We start from the raw sequence: 8,214 nt of genomic DNA on the forward strand, positions 1-8,214 counted from the left end.
AAGTACATCTCTCTCCACCACGTCGAAACAAGTAACAGCTGTATCTATATGTAAACATACAGTATGTAAAAATTTGGTAAAATGTAAAAGCTTTGATATATAGTAACAAACTTCAATCGTGCTTATTTATTAAATTTGAAGCTTTGAACAAAAAAAATATTCTATTATTATATCTACCGCCAAAGCCCGACATCAGGCAACATTGATGTCAAATTTTCACTTGAGGTTATAGATCTCAATTATAGCCTTAAGTGAAAATCGCCTCTTGTAGGTATAGTTGCATATATATATATATATATATATATATATATATATATATATATATATAACAAAAAATGCCAACAAATACTTCGAGTATAGTTAATTAGTCATAATTGGATTGGACTACTACTGGGTTGCCACCCATTCAAAATTCCATATAATAAAGTCAAAAACAATTACTGAATGTCCTAAGTGTGACAGATTGTAATTTAAAAAAATGCTTAACTGTTAACATACCATTCATAGTTTTAAAAAATACACCTTCATACATTATAAAAATGCAATTAAAATTAGATAATAGAGTAATGTTGAATGCATTAATAATTGCACGAGTTTAAGTAAAACATGAATAAACTAAATTTTACCCAAAATTATTAAATAAAATCATAACAATAACAAATAAATTAAGACTTTACTCCGACAAAGTTTTAATCGGGATCGGTTTACTCCGAAGGTAAATGATATATACTTTCACGCATCATATTTATATAGTTTTCACAATTTTTAAATTACTTAATGTGAATGCTGATTACTTCAAAACCTTATCCGAAAAAGATTAAACTTAACTAATCGATTTTCTTTTTACATAATACATTTTGCTAAAAGGTGATAAAGTGAAAGATTAGATCATAATAAGTTACAAAAGTATTCTTTCAATTGATATTGATCATAAGAAACTAGCAGAGGCGTAACTACCGCCGTATTAGCCGTATCAAAAATACGGGGCCCGCGGGCCAGGGGAGCCCCCAACATCCGTAAGCAAATATTATGTTCAATAAAATTTACTGGCATTAAAAAAAAAACGCGAGAAATGTAAAATTATTATTTTAAAGTGTATTTTTTCCGGGACATGGAAGCCCAACCTGCCCAAATATTAATAGAATCTTAAGAATTTTTATCTTATTTCACAAATAACAAAAGTTAAAATAATCATGAAAACTTTCTTGCAACTAAATTTAATTTTGAATAAAACATGAGCGTGTAGAATGTAAAAATATAACTTTAGAGGGCTGCGATAGAATAGAAAACTAGCATTTTATGCAAAGTCATTTAGTGTTAATTTAAGAAATTAAAATTAATTCAGCAGTTTGCTAAATGTCTCGAAAAATTAACAAAGGAATGAAGCGTAAACGACTGTTTTCAAAAACAAAAGGCAAAGTATAGCAACCCGTAATCTTGTTTGAAATTCAACATATACTATTGCTAATTATACATATTAATTTCTCAAACTAAACAAAGATCAGAGACTTCGACTCAATTAGTATGTTCGAATAATTACAACTAGTCATTTAGCAAAACACCTGTCTTCATGAAACTTTCGTCTAAATACAGTAAAATCATCATTTTATAACCAATTGTAAACTCTCTAAAAATATGTTTAAAATGTGAAATTCAATATTTATTATATTGCTGCCACAATTCAATACTTTTTCTTACAATTTTCCCGAAGTAATTTTTGCATACAATTTACCAATTGCAACCGTAAATGCTGAAAATTTTTTTTCAAAAATAAAACTGATAAAAAATTAGCTAATTAGTTGTAAGCCTTAGGGAACTTTGCTTGTATTTCCCGATATGTGTAAATAATCGACACAATCAATAAGAATTTAGATTTATTCCAAATTTTTATGATTTTTTAAAAGAAAAAGAGGTCCGGGGGATATATTCCGAACAAAATTTCCGGCGAAAATTTTAGCACTCTTTTCTAAATTTCGAGGAATCGGCTCAGCCTATCGTTGTAAACAAACATTTTCTGGCAAAAATATAAACATTTCTTTCAGGAAGTTAAATACTTCTATGATACAGGAACAGCAGTCAGATCATTATTGTTCATAGAAGCAGAAACTTTATCAAAAACTATAAGCTATAAATTTTTTTATTTTTTTTATTTTCTTATAAATTACAATCTGTCTAAATAAAAAGGCATTGAGTAATTATTTTGACTAATAAGCTATAAATGATTTAATACATGTGTAGATTGAATTTGCATCGTTTGTAACATTTGTTTTGAAAAAGAGATAGATGAATATTGATGATAAGTGAATATTTATAAAAAAAAATTGAGAAAATTCTGCCCTGCTTTAGGGGGCCTCCAAAAAAATTTGATACGGGGCCCCGCCAATGCACGCTACGCCCCTGGAAACTAGCTAAACAAAATTAATTTTATAATATATATTAATGTTAAATTATTGAAGTTTCAGATTACAGTAAATGTTATTTACTCTTATCTTCTATACGTATATATAAAAATAAGTCGGGTTTTCCTTCCTGACGTAATAACTCCAGAACGCACGAATCGATTTCGAAAATTTTGCATTCGTTGGAAAGGTCTCGGGCTCCGCAAGGTTTATAGCTAAGAAAATTAGTGGTGCATGGCATCGTGCCTTAACGCATATTGCTCGAACTTCACGCACCGCAATTAAAAATTCAAGTAATAAAAATAATCAATAATTGTTTTAAATAATTGCAAATAGATTATCTTCTATATATGTAAAAATAAGTCGGGTTTTCCTTCCTGACGAAATAACTACAGAACGCACGAACCGATTTCGACAATTTTGCATTCGCTGGAAAGGTCTCGGGCTCCGCAAGGTTTATAGCTAAGAAAATTAGTGGTGCATGCCCTAATGCAAATTGCTGGAACTTCACGCACCGTAATTAAAAATTCGAGTTTTAAAAATAATCAATAATTGCAATTGTTTTAAATAATTGCAAATAGATTATTTTCTATATATGTATACAAATAAGTCGGGTTTTCTTTTCTGATCAAATTTTTCCTTTTCAAATATAAAACAAACAAAAAATTTCTTCATCTTTCTCACGAAACCATCTGGTGGCGAAACGGAGTTCGTCGGGTTTGCTAGTTGTTTATATATATATATATATATATATATATATATATATATATATCTTATATATATAAAATTCTTCTGTAACAATGTAAGTTTCATTAATCCTCCTAAACTATAATTCGGATTTTCATGAATCTTCCTGAAGTTTGTTCTGGAAATTTTCTAGAATGTTTTGATTTATAGAAATATAGTTAGATTGTAGAAATAAATGGAAAAAATTGCAAAAAGCCGCTTATCATTGTTTGACCTTTAAAATATTTAAGGCATGGTTTGACATTAAAAACAAATGACAACTGTCATTTGCCAAACATTTCTATTCACTTATAGGCTAAGGCAATATTAAAATATAATAAATTCATGATTAAAAATAAAGAAAATGTAATGTCTACATTAATATTGTCGAAAAGCAGCTGAGATGTGCCCTAATTAAATAAATATAAGATGCCAATAATATAACATGCGTCTGACAGTCTGCGCATGCGACTGACGCGCACGGCGAATCGTGTTCTCAACGTGCGCGTGGTTTGCTTTTGCTTGCAATAATTTTGTCTGCGCACTTTGCGAACAGATTCGCCGTACGAATTCTTGCAAAGGAGACGAGCCATAAGTGATTGCGCTCAAAAATATTCAATTTGCGGTCGTTTTGCCTTACTATACTAAGTCACAATACAAAAAAAAATTACTTATTCAAAAAATTATTTAGAAGTTTCATTGTGTCAAAAATTCATATGGTTGGCATTTTGTACGGAATATTTACTCAATGGAGCGCTTTGGGTCTGAACTTTTTTTTACTATTTTCCAATTCGTTTGGAATTTTGGAATTAGGCTCATCTTACTCTCAAGTTCAAAAGTGAAAACAATTTAGACTCCTTTGCACTACCCGGGGGGATGCCATTTCTTTTCAGTGGTGTAATAACGTTGGGTGTGGATAAAAGAACTAATTATAAGAAAAAAATGTTTAATAATGTTTTTCAAAATATACTTTCAAATACTTTTAAAGTTACTGGCTACTGAAAATTTGTTTCTTTTTTGCGTTTTTCATCGTTTTTTGCTAATATCTTCAAAAATATACATTTTAACGAAAATTATGTAGTGAACAAAATTATATGAATAAAAAATCTAATAAATCGCTTTTTTACAGTGTTCTAGGAACAATATTAAGTTAATTACTTCTGCGTGTAAAATGAGTGAGCTATCATGCAATTAAAAGACGCATACAATATTTTTTTTTCATTTAAATCAAATAGTTTATGAGTGCCATTTCCACCAAAATTAAAAATAATCGTTTTCCATCTAGAATTAACTTGGTTTGAGAGATCTTGATGGATTCTAGAAAATACCATAACATTAGTACAAACGATTTTCAAAAAACTCATGATTTCATAAAAAAATCCATTTAAAAAAAAGCAATTTCTCATTATAATATCTCTGAAAGAATACGTATAAAAGTATATATATATATATGAAAATTCAAGGTATTTTTCAGACTAATTATTGCTTTTTATTATTTTTTGTTACACAAACATTGATAGAGTTCTAATTGTTTAAAGAGTGCGCGGCTGTCCAACCGGAGTGTCTTCCGAGCCCTTTAACCCTTCGCCGTTTCAAAATAAGAGAAGTTACGGTAAAATTTATGATAGAGAAAGTTGTAGCTCATTTAATCACCTTTAAAATAGTATATTACAAGTTATGATAAAATCAGAATTAAAAGAGTTATAATCCAATTAATGCGGGGGGTGGTGACGAAATGCAAATTGTTTTCACTTCTGAACTTTAGATTAAGATTAGCTAGGCATACGCTTTTTTCCTCTCCATTTACTGCAATAATTTTGTTGATAGTAGGTTGAATAGAGCACAGGTGAACAAAATTTGACAAATTAATTCACTTCAAATATGAACTTAAGTAATAATGTATATTGAATTATTAGTGTGAAAAATGCAATTTAGATATTAAAATACTAAAAGCCAGTTAAAATATGGTACGAAATTATAAAAATTGTAGGCAGCATTATTGAACCAATTATTTTGGGTAAAAAAATCCAAGGTGATATTGTACCTTGACCGCATGCTATATATTAATTCTTTCTGAATTTGTTATACTTTTTAAAAGATTTCAATTTTCAACACGTGTATCTATGCTATGACAAATACATGGTGATAAATTTGGAAAATCAATGTTTTAGCCGTGAATAAACAAAAAATCATTCATTTAAACATCCACATCTACAGGTATGTCTAAAAATATTGTATAACCCTTAAATTCAATAAAATAAATTGAGCTATTGGAAATAAATTTGTTCTATAAATCGAAGTGTATCATTTTTAATATATAATTTTATTGAACATATTTTAATATTTGTTAAAGGGATAATTAAAGTGTTAACTGTGGGAATTAAGAATAATCATTTTATTTGAAACAGTACTACATTTAACATCACTCATATATTGGTGTAAATAGTAACTCGAAAAACAATAATGATTATTTTTAACTGAACGGTATAAATATTAGTATAGGATATTAAAAAACGTAGAGGTGGGTACAGGACAACGTCTGTCGGGTCATCTATATATATATATATATATATATATATATATATATATTTGCATCATGACCATATCATCTTTATATGGCAGTTGGTGTTAATGAATCAATAAAATTTAGAGAATTGCGTAAGGACAGATATAATGATCTTTGATATATAATCACAATTCTCTGAATCAGTGATTGATCACAATGTTGAAATGAATTCAAGCCACATGCGTAATTTATAAGAGATTTGCTACTAATATTTTCTGTTTCATATTTCGGTTGCTAGTATACACGGTACAAAGTATATAAAAAATACAAAATACAAAATATAAATATATATATATATATATATATATATATATATATATACGCTATTCGATGCATTCCAACAATCACTTGTATATCATAATTCACATTTACTTTACACAGAAAAACCACAACACGACCCAAATGCGATTCAATCGATTCAACTTTTAGATGCAAACTATTTGATTTCGTTAGCATACACATTCACAGTGTCTTAAATAAAAGGCGCAATAATATTGAATTATTATATATTACATAAGATTCACCGACGAGAGTGGGGAGTATAAGTGTTCCAAATATATCAGACAGTTTGGTGACAACAACGAAGTATCATCAATACATTATGAACGAAGTATCATCAATACATTATGAAACATGAAACCAGTAATTTAAAAAATATAATATAGAATTTTGCGATATGAGTGGAACGATATACAAATAATACAAAGAGCGCAATCCAAAATTTTAAGATGCATTGTGAACGCACCCTGGTATATTACAAATGGCACTCTAAATAAAGACTTCAAAATAAAAACTATTAATGAAATGATAAAAGAATCTCCTACTCGAAGATTGAAAAAAATGGCCATACAATTTTAAATAAAATGTCAAAAAATAAAAAAGAGATATGTCATAGGAGATAATATCTTAAATGCATTTACACCCAGTATATTGTCTTAAAAAATGAAATATTGTGATAGAACATTTTAAGGGGCACAACTAGTGTGAAATTTTCCAAAAATCGAATTTTAATTTTTTTCATATTTTGATAGGTTATACCTTTAAAATAACATACCAAAATTTTAAATCGATATTATCTTAAATAGTTTTTGAGTCACAGCCATTTAAAGAGTATATATATAGTATATAGCAGGCATCGGCAACCTATGGCACGCGTGCCAGGCGATGGGATTCTGAATGGCACTCTACAAAGTAATCAGGGAAATCGCAAATATATCGAGACGAAGTGATTTTTAAATAACAAAAAAATATTCAATTATAATTATTCATCTAATATAGCTCGCTAATGTAATTCAACCTACGTTGAAGCTCTTAAAGATAAATTTTCCAGATGCAAAGACTTTGAAGCTTATGGGCCTATATTTTCCTTCCTCATAAAACCAGATTTCATAGATCCATCAATATACCGTTTGATTTTTCAATTTTCGAGGGGATGAATGTTGATGATTTTGAAATGGTAATTACCGAACTAATATCTTCAGAATTATGGAAAATTAAGGAATGACGAAAAAATCAGGAAGATGACTCTATGGAAAATTAAATTGTTGGATGACTTTGCCGGAAATATTTAATTGTTTAAAGAAAATTGCATGCGCTCTCCTTTCAACTTTTGGTTCCACATATCTCTGTAAACAAATTTTTTCTCACATGAAACATATTTTGAGTTCACAAAGAAGTCGTTTAACAACTAAACATTCAGAATCTTGCGTGTTACAAATTATACCCCGGATATTGCAAAAATGTGCAGGGATAAGGTTCGCATTAATATTGTTCAGTTTATGTTAGAATTTTATGTTATTTGTTAATTTCCCGTAGGGTAAGTTGTAGTAATCACAAAAAATCGAAAATGAAAATTTTTATATCTTTACGTTTCAAAAGTTTTTGAACATTTTGGCATACCTTAGAAAAATGGATGTATGTGTGCGTGTATGTATGTGTGTATGTGTGTGTGTACGTGTGTATGTGTGTGTGTGCGGATACAAATTTTCGTCCACTATTTCGAGAAAACCGATCAACCGATTTGAATCATTCAAAAAAACATTCGATTCGTATTGTTAAGGAGTTGTGCTGTTTAGTTTTTAGCAAAGGCAGGTCTAGCCATTCCGAAGACACGGGGCAAAAAGGGTAACTCAGTTTTTAAGTGAACGAAGCGTCCGATTTTAATAATTCAAAAAACATTTTACGTGTATTTACAAGATGAACAACTTTAAATTTTGGGAAGGCATGTCCACCGGTTATGGACTCTCAATAAAATTAAGTTGAAAAAATATCATTTGGCGGTAAAAATTTTTAGTGGACATATGTACATCAAATTATCAGATATTTTATAGAGATTTTAATAATGTGAACCTACACATTTTGTGTAATTTTTTTTTGGGTTCAGTACCAAGATTTTCAATTACGGTAAGGGAAGTTCTAGCAATTTGCATTAAGGCACGATGCCATGCAACCCACTAGTCAATAAATATATTTTAAAAGATAAATTTGGTTATAATTCTTCTCCCTAGAACCTGGTTATATATT

The sequence above is a fragment of the Ctenocephalides felis genome, unplaced genomic scaffold, assembly GCF_003426905.1.
Source record: "Ctenocephalides felis isolate EL2017-DRISC unplaced genomic scaffold, ASM342690v1 CF-g0.4_SCAFFOLD_01886, whole genome shotgun sequence".
Lineage (NCBI taxonomy): Eukaryota > Metazoa > Arthropoda > Insecta > Siphonaptera > Pulicidae > Ctenocephalides > Ctenocephalides felis.